This window comes from Rhododendron vialii, chromosome 7a (assembly GCF_030253575.1).
Source record: "Rhododendron vialii isolate Sample 1 chromosome 7a, ASM3025357v1".
Taxonomy (NCBI): Eukaryota; Viridiplantae; Streptophyta; class Magnoliopsida; order Ericales; family Ericaceae; genus Rhododendron; species Rhododendron vialii.
In genome coordinates, this window is record NC_080563.1 from 29,874,086 (window position 1) to 29,889,526 (window position 15,441).

Genomic DNA, 15,441 nt, shown 5'->3' on the forward strand with positions numbered 1-15,441 from the left:
TTCCTCTCCACAAAACATAGCCTTCTTTCCTGAGCTCTGAACTCACTCCATCACCGACTAATTCCCTCTAAAATGGAGTAACAAATTGCAACCGGGTACGTCAGTATCCCACCTCAATAGCCACCAACAACCCTCAAACCAGGCCTCGCGGGGCCTACTAGGCACTCTCAAACGTCAGAAGTACTCCGTAAGTTCTAAATGCCATTAATTCACAATGATGGTGATAGGGTGTTTTCGTAGCATGGGAAAGGGCTATGGTAAGAAAAGATGGGAGGTTGACAGGGGATTTTGTCGGCGCAGGGCGCAACAGATAGGGGATTCAATTGCCCTGTTTTTTTATCTTTCGCTACAATAGACCCACAATACCCTATATAGCTCTCTATTGTGCCCAGGTGAATAGCACATTGGTATTTTCTGAGACCAAAAATTGGATGGAAGGAAACAAAGGGTTGACAGTGAAACTCATCACCAAACTATAGGGTTAGCATGGTTCAAATTATAAGGTAAAGGACAAAAGTGAAATTTGCTTCAAACTCGAAGGAATATAAGAGAAATTTACCATGAAATAAAAAGAGGAAGGAGACTCGTAGTCACGTAAGGGGACGGTTATTCGCAGCCCCGTATTTTCTTCCTTAGCCCGTTAAAAATTTTCAATTATACTCGACAATTAGTTACCGAAATTGAGATACATTTTCAGCATACAATTACCGAAATATAATATTTTTTTCAACTGCTATTTACCAAAAATGTATGTTCAGCAGTTGTTTACCGAAGGTTAAACATATTTTCGACATGTAGTTACCAAAATATAATCTTGTTCTCAACAGCTATTTACCGAAATGTTATGTATGATTTTCAACAACTATTTACCGTGTTAATGTACTGAATCTCATGCTTGATCCTTGTCTTGGTCAATATTTCCTACAATTAATATCCCTGTGATTATGTAGTATTATAGGACTTTATTTTAGTGATTCTTATTTCTATGTGTAGAATATGGATCCTTGATTGTAGAGATTAGGAAGAGTAAATCTCTCCTCTTGATTGTAATTCCACGGGTATATATAATCAATTCCAATATAGAGCTACCATTATTGTGGTAGAACCCTAAAACATTGTTCTACTTTACATGGTATCAGAGCGGGTTGCCGTCAATCCGTCTTCAACAATTTTCTGTTAAGTTTTTTTTCCGCTTTTTTTCAATCTCAATTTCTCAATGGTGGAACCAGTCATCCCCGCCAAATCAACCGAAACAACTGAACCACAAGGATCAAATGATCCTTTTCTCATTCATCATTCTGACAGCCCAAGTATAGTGTTGGTTACACCTCCTTTGTCCAGTGATAATTATGGTACTTGGAGCCATGCCATGACTATGGCGTTACGTGCCAAAAATAAGATTGGTTTCGTCAATGGTGACTTGGAAAAGCCTACTGCTGCCATTGAACTTTCTCAATGGGAGAGGTGCAATGATTTGGTAGGCTCTTGGATTCTTAACTCTGTGTCAACTGAGATTTGCACTAGCATTTTGTATGCGGATACCGCAAGGGAGATTTGGTTGGATCTCTCAGAGCGTTTTAGTCAAACGAATGCTCCTTTAGTTTATCAACTGAAGCAAAGCATTTCTGAAACAAAACAAGATAACATGTCGGTATCTGCTTATTTCTCTAAGCTCAAGTCCTTATGGAATGAGCTTGGTTTTCTTACATCCATCCAGCCATGTACTTGCGGAAACGGGAAAGCAACTGCAGATCAACTTCAGCAAGACCGAGCGATGGAATTTTTGCAGGGCCTTCATGAGCGGTATGCAGGACTTCGGAGTCAAATACTCCTCATGGATCCTTTTCCATTCACTACCAAAATTTATTCTCTTGTTCGTCAAGAAGAGAAACAACAAGAGATTCATTCTCTTTCCTCTCCTATTCCAGATGCAGCAGCTCTCGCTGCGAAATCAGCGAATCGTGGAAACGATTCCAAGTTCCGCAAGAACCAACTCCACTGTGATCATTGTGGGTGGAACAACCACACTAAGGATCGTTGCTACAAGCTTATTGGGTATCCCCCAAAGAAATCTGGTGCACAATCTAGTGGATCTGCTAAGCCACCAAAGCACAAAGAAAGTGAAATAGGAACACCACCTCCTATCACTCAGGACCAATACAAGTTACTGGCCATGCTTTCTAAAGGTAGCATAGATTCCAATGCTAACCTAGCAGGTATTGCTCTCACTGTACCAACTAATTCTATATGGATCATCGATACAGGAGCAACAAATCATATGTGCCACACTTTATCACTATTTTCTTAATATAAACCTTGCCCAACTTCATCCTTTGTGCAGCTTCCTGATGGGACAAATGCTCCCATAACTCATATTGGGACGGTTTAGATTTCACCCACTATTAAACTTGATGATGTTTTCTTTATTCCATCATTCAAGTTTAATCTTTTATCTGTCAGCCAACTTGCTAAAGCAAATAATTGCTTAGTAAACTTCTTTTCCCACCAATGCATTTTTCAGGACCTATCAACGAAGAGGACGATTGGGCAGGGTAGCATTCATGAAGGGCTATATTATTTCCAAGCGGCAAAGGCTTTGGCAGTGATTAAACCCCCATCTATTGATCTTTGGCATTGGCGACTCGGTCATCCATCTTATCGTACTTTACAAATTTTAGGGAAAGAAGTTCCTTTGATTCCTTGTTCTAAAAATAAAGCTTGTAACATTTGCCCACAAGCAAAACAAGCAGGTTTATCTTTTCCTTCTAGTTCTATTAATACAAATAAGCCTTTTGCTTTGATTCATTGCGACATATGGGGTCCCTTTTCAATACCATCTATGAATGGCTTAAGATATTTTTTAACCATTGTGGATGATTTTAGTCGGTGTACTTGGATATATCTTATGCATCTCAAGTCCGAAACTAAACGTATACTGCAATCTTTTTGTTCCATGGTCAAGACTCAATTCCAATCATGCATAAATCTAATTCATTCTCATGATGGTGCAAAAAAATTTCCCTCGATTCAACTTGTTCGTTCCGATAATGGAACTGAATTTTCGTCCAAAGATGTGCAACAATTTTTTCTAGATAATGGGATTATTCACCAACGGAGTTGCGTTGGAACTCCCCAACAAAATGGTGTTGTAGAGCATAAGCATCGTCATCTCCTTGACCTGGCACGTGCACTTCGTTTTCAGGCCAACTTACCTCTCAAGTTTTGGGGTGAATGTGTCCTCACTGCCACCTATCTTATTAATAAAATGCCAACACCACTTTTGTCTAACAAATCACCGCATGAAATTTTGTTTGGTTCCAAACCAGTCTATTCCTCTTTACGAGTCTTTAGCAGTTTATGTTTTGCTCATAACAATAACATCCTGCATAAATTTGATCAAGGGGCCAAACCTTGTGTATTTATTGGGTACCCATATGCACAAAAGGGTTATCGCGTTTTTGACATAGCTACCCAAACCATTTTCATCTCTCGTGATGTCAAATTTTATGAAGGAATTTTTCCTTTTCATGACATGTCTACTATTAATTCCATGAATGATGGGCCAATCATTCCTATGCCATTAAGTGATAACTCCTCTTTCGATATACCCACTGTGAACCATTCAATTCCAATTGACCCACCATTGGCTGCCCATGATATTTCACCTCCAAGTGAGAACCTACATCCCATTTCTCCTACGAGTGCTTTGCCCACTGCCCGGCCTTCTCGTGTTCGTAAGCCGCCTCCATACTTGGCTGATTATCTGTGTTCTACTGCCACTCATGAATGTTCATTCGGCCCATCTGCTTCCAAGTTGAAAGGTACACCATATCCTCTTGATAAATATATCTCTATCTCACAATTTTTTGCTACACACAAAACCTTCCTTTCCACCATTTGTTCCACAGATGAGCCCAAAACCTTTTCCCAAGCTGTTAAACTTCCTCAGTGGCGTGATGCCATGGAAAAAGAAATTGAAGCTCTAGAAAGGAATAGAACATGGAACCTTGTTTCGCTGCCTCTCAACAAGAAACCCATAGGCTGTAAATGGGTGTACAAGATTAAGTATCATTCTGACGGTACTATTGAACGCCATAAAGCACGATTAGTGGCTAAGGGTTTCACTCAGATTGAAGGGTTGGATTATCATGATACTTTTGCTCCCGTTGCCAAATTAGTGATTGTTCGCGTTTTACTTTCACTTGCTTCCGTCAAATGTTGGTCTCTTCATCAACTTGATGTCAATAATGCTTTTCTACAAGGGGATCTTAATGAAGAGGTTTATATGACACCACCACCGGGATTTTCTAGACAGGGAGAGACACGAGTTTGTCGGCTTAATAAATCTATTTATGGCTTGAAGCAAGCCTCTCGGCAGTGGTTTGCCAAATTTTCCTCTACACTTATAGGTGCTGGTTTTTCTCAATCCAAATCAAATTATTCGTTATTTACTAATCATCAAAGTGATTCTCCAACATTTGTTCTCGTTTACGTCGATGATATTATCATCACTGGGAATAACGACTTGGCTATCAACCATATCAAGGAATTTCTTGAAGCCAAATTTTTCATCAAAGATTTAGGTCGACTGAAATATTTTCTTGGTATTGAAGTTGCTCGCTCCAAGAAGGGCATTTTTCTTTCTCAAAAGAAATACGCATTAGACATTCTCAATGACACTGGTTTGATTGGAGGTCGTGTTGCTGTTACTCCGATGGAACAACACCCTCATTTGTCTCCTAAGGATGGAACACTTCTTTCTGATCCAAGTCCATATCGGCAATTGATGGGTCGCCTTATTTACCTCACTGTTACAAGACCAGATCTTACTTATGCAGTGAATATTCTAAGTCAATTCATGCACTCTCCCCGAAGTGTTCATCTTGATGCCGCTCACCGAGTTGTCCGTTACTTGAAAGGTTCCGTTGGTAGAGGCATTTTTTTATCTTCTTCTAGTGGTCTCCATTGGCAAGGATACTGTGATTAAAATTGGGCAGGTTGCCCAATTACTCGCAGTTCAACGACCGGCTATTGTACCTTTCTTGGTTCTAATCTTCTTTCTTGGAAAACTAAGAAACAAGCTACAGTTTCACATTCTTCTGCTGAAGCCGAGTATCGAGCTATGGCTACTTTAACATGTGAACTCCAGTGGTTAAAATATCTACTTAGTGATTTCGGAATTTCACAAAATTCTCCAATTACTATGTTTTGTGACAACCAAGCTGCGTTACATATTTCCCAAAATCCAGTTTTTCATGAACGCACTAAACATATAGAGCTTGATTGTCACTTCGTTCGTGAGAAGATTCAATCAAAGCTTGTTGCTCTGCGATATATTCCCTCTTTGGCACAACTCGCAGACGTCTTCACCAAGCCATTGGGTGCAGACCAATTTCACAATTTGCTTGGCAAGCTGGGCGTTCTTTCCTTGCACGCTCCACCTTGAGAGGGAGTGTTAATGTACTGAATCTCATGCTTGATCCTTATCTTGGTCAATATTTTCTACAATTAATATCCCTGTGATTATGTAGTACTATAGGACTTTATTTTAGTGATTCTTATTTCCATGTGTAGAATATGGATCCTTGATTGTAGAGATTAGGAAGAGTAAATCTCTCCTCTTGATTGTAATTCCACGGGTATATATAATCAATTCCAATATAGAGTTACCATTATTGTGGTAGAACCCTAAAACATTGTTCTACTTTACAGAAATGTAGTTGGCTAAGAAAGAAAATACAGGGCTGCAAATAGTCGCCCCCTCACATAATCTTCATCCCTCTGCTCTCCATTTTTGCTTTGCGTTTTTAATCATCGCATGCACGAATTTTAGTTGTTTAGGAGATTTTTGAATGACACTTATACGTTCACGATTGCACTTGCGCACCCGCAAATTGGAAGTAGAAGCGATTAAGCCTCACATAAATTTTAAAAAAAATATTTTAAGCAAATAGAGCAACTCTAATATTCCACGGAACACTGTATACATTGTATGATGTATCCATAGTTTTGCATTACGTATCGGCAAGCGCTAGAAACAGCCCTTTGGGCGTTCCATCTTGTGCCACACGCCCAATTTCTGACAAGAATTCAGCAGTACATCAATACACTGCTACTTTGTCCTGCAGTGATTACTCGTTTGAATAAAATTACTAACTACCCCCTCCCTAATTCCAATCCTCTCTTTCTTTCTTTTCTAGGATGTACTGAATTTTTTTTGAAAACCTCTGATTCTTCCTCAAATAGGATTACAGAATGATTTTCCGATGATATGATCGATGAATACCAAAACAAAGATGCTACATGCACAACGGTTGTGCAAAACATCAACACAACCAATCTTCTTCCGTCCATTGTTGTAATAAATGGTCAAAATTCGTTCAAACTTTTCTTGAAAGAGTTAAACTTTTCCTTTGAAAAGTTTTTTTAAAATCTAGAACATCCAAACATATCTGAACAGTCAGAATTAGTTACACAACACACACAACAATTGTGTGAGTATCATTTGCGATACCCAAAACCACATCACACATGTCTTACCCTTCTCTCTCTCCTCTCTCTCCGAGCTCATTCTCTTTCTCTCTTTGCAAACCCAGTGCCCAGCTTCCCACTTCTTCCCCACGACAACCAATCGGTGATGGTGACGAAACTATTCTCTATGGGGAAAATTTCACGTAGACACCTGACCTTTCACACAAATCACACATAAATATCTGACATTTCTTAAATTTCATAACCTGAGCTTTCTAAAAACTCATCAATTCAACACCTAACTTTTCTTAAATTTCATATAAACACCTGAGTTTTTTAAACACTCATCAATTCAACACCTGCCGTCACCCCTCCATCTAAAACCAAATCGAAATAAAGTTAGGTGCTTCAATTTTTTATTTGTTTGAATTAGTACGAAGATCTTATTTTTTTGATCATTTTATCCTAAAGAATCATAATTAATTTTTAACTCTAAAACTCTCGTTAGTCAACTCTAAGAAAGTCGTATAATCAAATATCTCTTATGGCTAACTAACTAAAGCCTTAGAGTCAAAAATTAATTATGATTTTTTAAAATAAAATAATAAAAAAAATAAGATCTTTGCACTGGTTTAAACGGATTGAAAATTGGAGCAATTAATTTTTCAACCATGTATAGACCGTTTATATATTAAAAAATATGGTTAAAAAATTAAGCGCTCAAATTTTCTATCTGTTTAAACCGGTGCGAACATCTTATTTCTCTGATCATTTTATCCTACAGAATCATAATTAATTTTTGAATCTAAAGCACTCTTTAGTCGGTCCTAAGATAGTCGTAGAATCAAATACCTCTTAGGGCTAACTAATGAGAGCCTTAGAGTTAAAGATTAATTATGACCTTTTAGAATAAAATGATTAGAGAAATAAGATCTTCACATCGGTTCAAATGAATTGAAAATTGAAGTAATTAATTTTTCAACCATGTGTAAACTGTTTATATATTAAAAAATATGGTTAAAAAATTAAGTGGTCAAATTTTCAATCCTTTTAAACCGGTGCGAAGATCTTATTTCTCTGATCATTTTATCCTAAAGAATCATAATTAATTTTGGAAAATGATATTGGCACTCCAAAAATTGATACATACACTCCAAAATCAATGTAACTCCAAAGCCACTTTTCTTTGTTTTTTGGAGTGCCTGCATCAATTTTTGGAGTGCTAATATCATTTCTCTTAATTTTTTTTACTCTAAAGCTCTCGTTAGTTAGCCCTGAGACATATTTGATTCTACGACTTTCTTAGGGCTAACTAACGAGAGCTTTAGAGTCAAAAATTAATTATGATTATTTAGAATAAAATGATCAGAAAAATAAGATTTTCGCACTGGTTCAAACAAATAAAAAATTAGAGCACTTAACTTTTTTTCCATTTGGTTTTAGACGAAGGGATGACGGTAGGTGTTGAATTGATGAGTTTTTAGAAAAATCAGGTGTTTATATGAAATTTAAGAAAGGTCAGCTGTTGAATTGATGAGTTTTTAGAAAGCTCATATGTTTATATGAAATTTAAGAAATGTCAAATATTTATGTGTAATTTGTGTAAAAGGTCAGGTGCCTACGTGAAATTTTTCCTCTCTATTGGCAAATCTTCTTCACCGTCTCCAACCATTCCGCATCTATTCTCACCCCCATCCAGAAGATAAGGGGCGACGGCAGAAGGAGGGGGTGTGAAACCCTACCCCAAACACTCTCTCTCCACCTCTGTATATGGATTTTGATTTGGGATCCCAAACCCCATATATATTGCGCCATGGATTATGTGTGTGTCAAAATTAGGCTATTGGACCAATTCCTATACTGCCCTTGGGATTCTCTTTTCATTTGAGAGGGATAAAGAAGAAAAATCATTTGAAAATCTGCCAAAAAAAAATTTGTTGAGGCTGGGATTTGTGGAATACGGAGGTTTTTCTGTAAAGGGCGAGCCATGATTTTTTTTTATATCCGCGAGAGCCATGTTGTTTGACGAGTTTTTGGCCGAAATGGCCTTAATTTTTAATCAAATCGGAGGAAAACCTATCATCTGAAACGTTTTGTAAAAATAGGCTATCGCACCTTTTCAAAACGCGTTATAGCGGTAGGCCAACTCCTACGTGGCAAAGAAGTCCAAGTCAGATTATAACGCGTATTCTGAATGCATTTTGAAGTTTATTATAGTGCATTTTACAAAGGCCCTATAGGTTTAAAATCCGGACATAGTCGATCCCCCCCTTTTCTCCTCCTATTTGCTCTTTCCCTTTCTCTGTCCACATCGATCGCGACCTCCAAACCTGTGCGATCTCCTCCAAAAACTACACCGTGCATGCCTGGTCGAACAGGTGGGGGAGCACATGTGTGTGTACGATAACTCTCTCTCTCTTTTCTAGTCTTCTCCCAAAAGGAAAGTTTGGATCCATTATGTGTTTTTTTTTTATAATAACATATGGTCATGAAGGGATACATATACATTCAGCCACGGAAAACGCCCAAAATCCTAGCGCCTTTTGGAAAGGCGCGATAAAACCCTAGAAGTTATAACGTGTTTTGAAAATACGCGATAGTTTTTTTTTCCCGTACATTGCCAAAACAATTACTCCTCCATTTCCCTCTCTGGTTCAATGTCTCATGGCAACAAGCTGTAATATTGATTGGCCAATTTGGGTGAACCTCGTTGCATAATTTTGATAGATATAGAAAGTACTCTATATTCTATCTGGTTTGTGTCCAAATCGACCAGATTTTCAGTCGATCTAACAGCCTCACTCATCCGGAACTGGCTTATAGAGGTCATAACCCGGAACTAGCTTATAGAGGTCATAACGAGTTTTTGCTAAACGCGACATGTCGAATGGTGTTGAGACATTTTGTCTCATGTTTGATTATACACTTCGTACACACCGCGTGGTTCCGGTTTGTTAAATAAATCAACGGTTTGAAACTGTTGGAGTTGGAGCGCCTGATCAACGGTCCGATTTTAATTAAACGAATGGATTTCTTTTAAACGAATGGGTGTGTAGGGAACTAATTGTTCAAGGGGTGTGTTTATTGAAACAGAGGGGTGTGAAATAAACTAATTGTTCCGTGGGTGTGATGCTTAATGAAAGGTTGTGACAACTCTCCCAGGGGATGTAATTCTTTCAAGAGATGTAATCTTTCAAAAAGGGCACATCTTTACCAATGGGCACTGATGACTCCTATATAAATTATTTTCACCCTAACGTCGGTTACTTCACTCCACATGAAAATCCATCTCTCTCATAATAGTTGCAGTAGACAAAAGATTTCTCGGAAGTCTTTCAATTTTGTTGGTTGCAATTCTTCACCCTTAGGCTTTGTTGAATCCTGGGGACGATTTTGCCTGAACCCAACAACAAACTCTATCGAGTGGGGGCAAATTACGTTCTAAAGATAGTGTCTTTAGATACGGTTCAAAGCCTTCGAATCTCATCATCTTAACTTTTGTCCCAACAATTTTAGAACGTAATTTCCGATCATGGCAGCGGCGAAGAACGAGTCTTCTATTAAGATGATGAATCAGGATCTCATCAAATTGGATCAGTTTGATGGCAACAACTTCACCCGTTGGAAGGACAAGATGATTTTCCTTCTAACTGCATTGAAGTTATACTACATCCTTGATCCGAACACTCAACCAATTCCAGACCCTCCAGAGTCAGGAGCAGATAAATTCAAGAAACAAAGACTTCAACGTGCCGAGGATGCGTTGATGTGCCGTGGGCATATTTTGCATGCTTTGTCAGATCGTCTCTATGATTTTTACAAAGAAACAAAGACTGCAACAGAAATTTGGAATGCTCTGGAATTCAAGTATAAGGTTCAAGAAGAAGGTACAAACAAATTTCTAATTGCCGAATACTTCGATTTTCGTATGATTGATACCAAGCCGATTTTAGACCAGATTCATGCTCTGCAAACTGTTGTTAATAACATCAGTAGTATGAACATCATTCTTCCTGAGGCTTTTCAAGTTGGGGCTATTATTGCAAAATTGCCGTCGTCGTGGAAAGGCTACAGGAAGAAACTTCTGCATAAGGCGGAAGATTTCTCCCTTGAGCAAATTCAGAAACATCTCCGAATTGAAGAGGAATCTAGTAATAGAGATAAGAAGGGAGAGAATTCTTTTAAAACTGATGTTCATAACATTGAATCTGGATTTGGTTCTAGTTCTAACCGTCCCAACAACAAAAGGAAGAGGAACAATAAGAAGAAGAACGATAAATGCTACAATTGCGGTAAAAAAGGGCATTACGCTAAAGATTGTCGCTCCAAGAAGCAAAAAACTTCTGCCAATATGGTGGAAGAGCAGTTGGTCGCAATGGTGACTGAAATCAATATGGCAGACACATCTTCTGGGTGGTGGTTTGATTCCGGGGCTACGGTTCATGTGTGCAAGGACAGATCGCTGTTCAAGACATACGAAAAACTGGATGGTCAAGAAGTGCAAATGGGAAACCATGATTGCCCCAAGGTTGCTGGAAAAGGCAGTGCTGAATTGAACTTCACATCTGGAAAAATGCTGACTTTGCTGAATGTTCTTCATGTTCCGGATATGAGAAAGAATTTAGTTTCTGTTGATCTCGTTTGTAAGAAAGGCTTTCGGGTTGTTTTTGAATCCGACAAGTTAATCCTTACTAAGAATGGGATGTTTGTTGGAAAGGGGTATGGTTGTAATGGGATGTTTAAGTTGAGTATCAATGAGAATAACACAGCTTCTTCTTATATTGTTGAGTCTTTTTCATTATGGCATAATAGATTAGCACATTTAAATTTTTGGTCCATCAAAAACATGAGCAGATTTGGTTTGATCAATTACCATGATAATGTTTGCGATAAGTGTGAAATTTGTGCTAAGGCAAAAATAACTAAGAAATCTTTTCCTAGTGTTCAAAGGAATTCTGAAATTCTAAATCTGATTCATTCAGATATATGTGAATTGAATGGAGTTTTAACTCGTGGAGGGAAAAGATATTTTGCCACTTTTGTAGATGATTTTTCAAAGTTCACTTTTGTTTATCTTTTAAGAACAAAAGATGAAGTTTTCAACAAGTTTCAGGCTTATAAAAATGAAGTTGAAAATCAATTGAACAAGAAAATAAAAGTCTTAAGGAGTGATAGAGGCATGGAATATTTTCCTCATGAGTTTGATGATTTTTGTGAAACGCATGGTATTATACATCAAAAAACTGCACCTTACTCACCACAGCAAAACGGTTTAGCCGAAAGGAAAAACCGCACGCTTACAGAAATGGCAAATTGTATGATTGTGCATGCTAATGCTCCTTTATATTTGTGGGGTGAAGCTTTATACACTGCTTGTTATTTACACAATAGAATCATTTCAAGGAAAACTAATCTCTGTCCATATGAGTTATGGAAAGGGCGAAAGCCTAATTTGTCATACCTTAAAGTGTGGGGGTGTTTGGCATATTATAGGGTTCCAGATCCTAAGAGGACCAAATTAGGTCCTAGAGCAATGAAAAGTATTTTCGTTGGGTATGCTGAACATAGCAAAGCCTATAGACTTCTTGATCTCGAGTCTAACACAATAGTAGAATCTCGTGATGTGGAATTTTTTGAGAATAAATTTCGAGCAGATTCTAAGAGTGTGGTGACTGAGAATTTTGGTTCTAGTCCTAATCAAGAAGTAGAACCACAGAACGGTGTCAAACGACACGTGCTCAATGAAGAGCCAAGAAGAAGTACAAGGCAAAGAAAAGAAAAAGGCCTAGATCCAGATCATATCTCATCTCAATCTATTATCTTTTTAGTAGAAGGAAATAGAGAAGTGGTAACAAATAAAATCCCCATGGTGTTACAAATTGAGGCTGACCCCAAGACGTTTATAGAGGCCATTAGTTCTAGAGATGCTGCATTTTGGAAAGAAGCCATCAATGATGAGATGGATTCACTTTTGTCTAATGGTACTTGGAAATTAGTTGATCTACCACCAGGTTCAAAGTCTATTGGTTGCAAATGGGTTTTTCGAAGAAAGTATAATACTGATAACACAGTACATACTTTCAAAGCAAGACTAGTAGCCAAAGGATTTAGACAAAATGAGGGTGTTGATTATTTTGACACATATGCTCCTGTTGCTAGAATTACTTCTATAAGAATTCTTATGGCATTGGCCTCTATATATCACTTGCAAATTCATCAAATGGATGTGAAAACTGCATTTTTGAATGGTGATATAGATGAGGAGGTTTATATGGATCAACCCGAAGGATTTGTCCTTCCTGGAAATGAAAGAAAAGTGTGTAAGTTAACTAAGTCTTTATATGGTCTGAAGCAGGCACCTAAACAGTGGCATCAGAAGTTTGATTCATGCATTTTGGCATTTGGTTTTACTCATAATAGTGCTGATAAATGCATCTACTCCAAGTTTACCAAAAACTATGGTGTGCTTGTATGTTTGTATGTTGATGATATGCTCATCATAGGCACGAACATGGTTGGAATTTTGGAAACCAAGAAGTATCTAGCTTCAAGTTTTAAGATGAAAGATCTTGGAGAAGTTGATACTATCTTGGGTATTAAAGTGAGAAAGCATAGTGGGGGCTATGCTTTGTGTCAGGAGCACTACATTGATAAGATGCTTCTTAAATTTAAGCATCTCGGTTTAAAAGATTTTAATACACCTTTTGACTCAAGTATTAAATTGACAAAAAATTCCGGTAGAGCAATTGCACAGCTTGAGTATGCTAGTGCGATCGGTACTTTGATGTATCTAATGCATTGTACTAGACCGGATATTGCTTTTGCTGTGTGCAAATTGAGTCGTTATACTAGTAATCCAAGTGGAGAACACTGGAAGGCAGTCGTTAGAGTCTTTGGTTATCTCAAGAAAACCATAGGACTTGGGCTATTTTATCATAGTTTCCCGGCTACGCTTGAGGGATATACCGATGCTAGTTGGATTACTAGTCAAGGAGATAATAAATCTACTTCAGGGTTGGTGTTTCTTCTTGGTGGGGGTGCTATCTCATGGGCATCTAAAAAGCAAACTTGTATATCCCATTCGACTATGGAGTCTGAATTCATAGCATTAGCGGCAACAGGCAAGGAGGCCGAATGGATTAGGAACTTATTGTTAGATATTAAGTTGTGGCCTAATCCGATGCCGCCAATAAGTATTCACTGTGACAGTGAGGCAACTTTGTCAAGAGCTTACAGTAGTACTTACAATGGCAAGTCTAGACACATAAGTCTAAGACATGATTTTGTGAGACAATTGATACGAGACGGCGTGATCACAATAATATATGTAAGGTCAAGCAAAAACTTGGTAGATCCTTTCACCAAAGCGCTTTCAAGAGAATTGGTGTGGTCTACGACCAGGGAGATGGGGCTAAAACTTTTTCAAATGATCACCGACAATGGTAACCCAACCCAAAACTAGATAACCTCTAGTCACGGGTTTAATGGGTAAGAACAAGTTGTTGAAAAGTGATCAAGTAACATTGATTCGGAACTTCGGCTCCACTCAAACACAAAGGAAAAAAGAAGAAGAAGAAGGGAGAATCAGTGTTGTCCATTATAGAAAAAAAGGGTTGAATTACATTCTTAATGAAGTCTAAAATGTCTGGTAATCGAGGCATGTAAGGGACTTCACCTATATGAACGTAGAAGTGGTGCCGCTTCTCACGAGAGTTTAGGTTTGCTCTTTGGATCGTTCATTAAACCAGGAGTTAGCACATGGCCATAATAGTGCTAAAGCAGTTTTAGAAATCCTTGTATATAGAATATTGTTATGTGTATGGTATGTCCGGTTTTACCATTTTAAAAGTACTTGGTTTAAAGATCAGGCCACCAATGACTTTGTTGAAACTTTGATGTACTTGTACTAATTGAAGGTTTAAGTTATAAAACACCTTCTTGTATTCATAATAATATTGTTTCTATTGTGATTGAGAGAATTTTTTATTTACTGTTATAATCAAAGTGGGGGATTGTTGAGACATTTTGTCTCATGTTTGATTATACACTTCGTACACACCGCGTGGTTCTGGTTCGTTAAATAAATCAACGGTTTGAAACTGTTGGAGTTGGAGCGCCTGATCAACGGTCCGATTTTAATTAAACGAATGGATGTCTTTTAAACGAATGGGTGTGTAGGGAACTAATTGTTCAAGGGGTGTGTTTATTGAAACAGAGGGGTGTGAAATAAACTAATTGTTCCGTGGGTGTGATGCTTAATGAAAGGTTGTGACAACTCTCCCAGGGGATGTAATTCTTTCAAGAGATGTAATCTTTCAAAAAGGGCACATCTTTACCAATGGGCACTGATGACTCCTATATAAATTATTTTCACCCTAACGTCAGTTACTTCACTCCACATGAAAATCCATCTCTCTCATAATAGTTGCAGTAGACAAAAGATTTCTCGGAAGTCTTTCAATTTTGTTGGTTGCAATTCTTCACCCTTAGGCTTTGTTGAATCCTGGGGACGATTTTGCCTGAACCCAACAACAAACTCTATCGAGTGGGGGCAAATTACGTTCTAAAGATAGTGTCTTTAGATACGGTTCAAAGCCTTCGAATCTCATCATCTTAACTTTTGTCCCAACAAATGGAACCTACATTTGATCTCTATAAACCAGCCCGTAAATACTCAACCCACAAGTGTGGTAGGTTGAGTATTTAAAATATTGAAAAATATTTTACACATTCAAAATTTGAGGAGCCGAATGGAAGAAGAATAAGACAAGTTGTGGAATCGATGCAGCTGGGTGGTATTTATATGCCTTGTTTATCACGCCTTCTAAATAGGCGCTATTAACTTTACTATCACGCCTTCTAAATAGGCGTTATACAATCAAAACTATAGCGCCTTTTGAAAACACGTTAATGCGTTTTAATTTTTAACCTATGTGGCAACCAACTGTCACTTACTATGGCCACATGGCG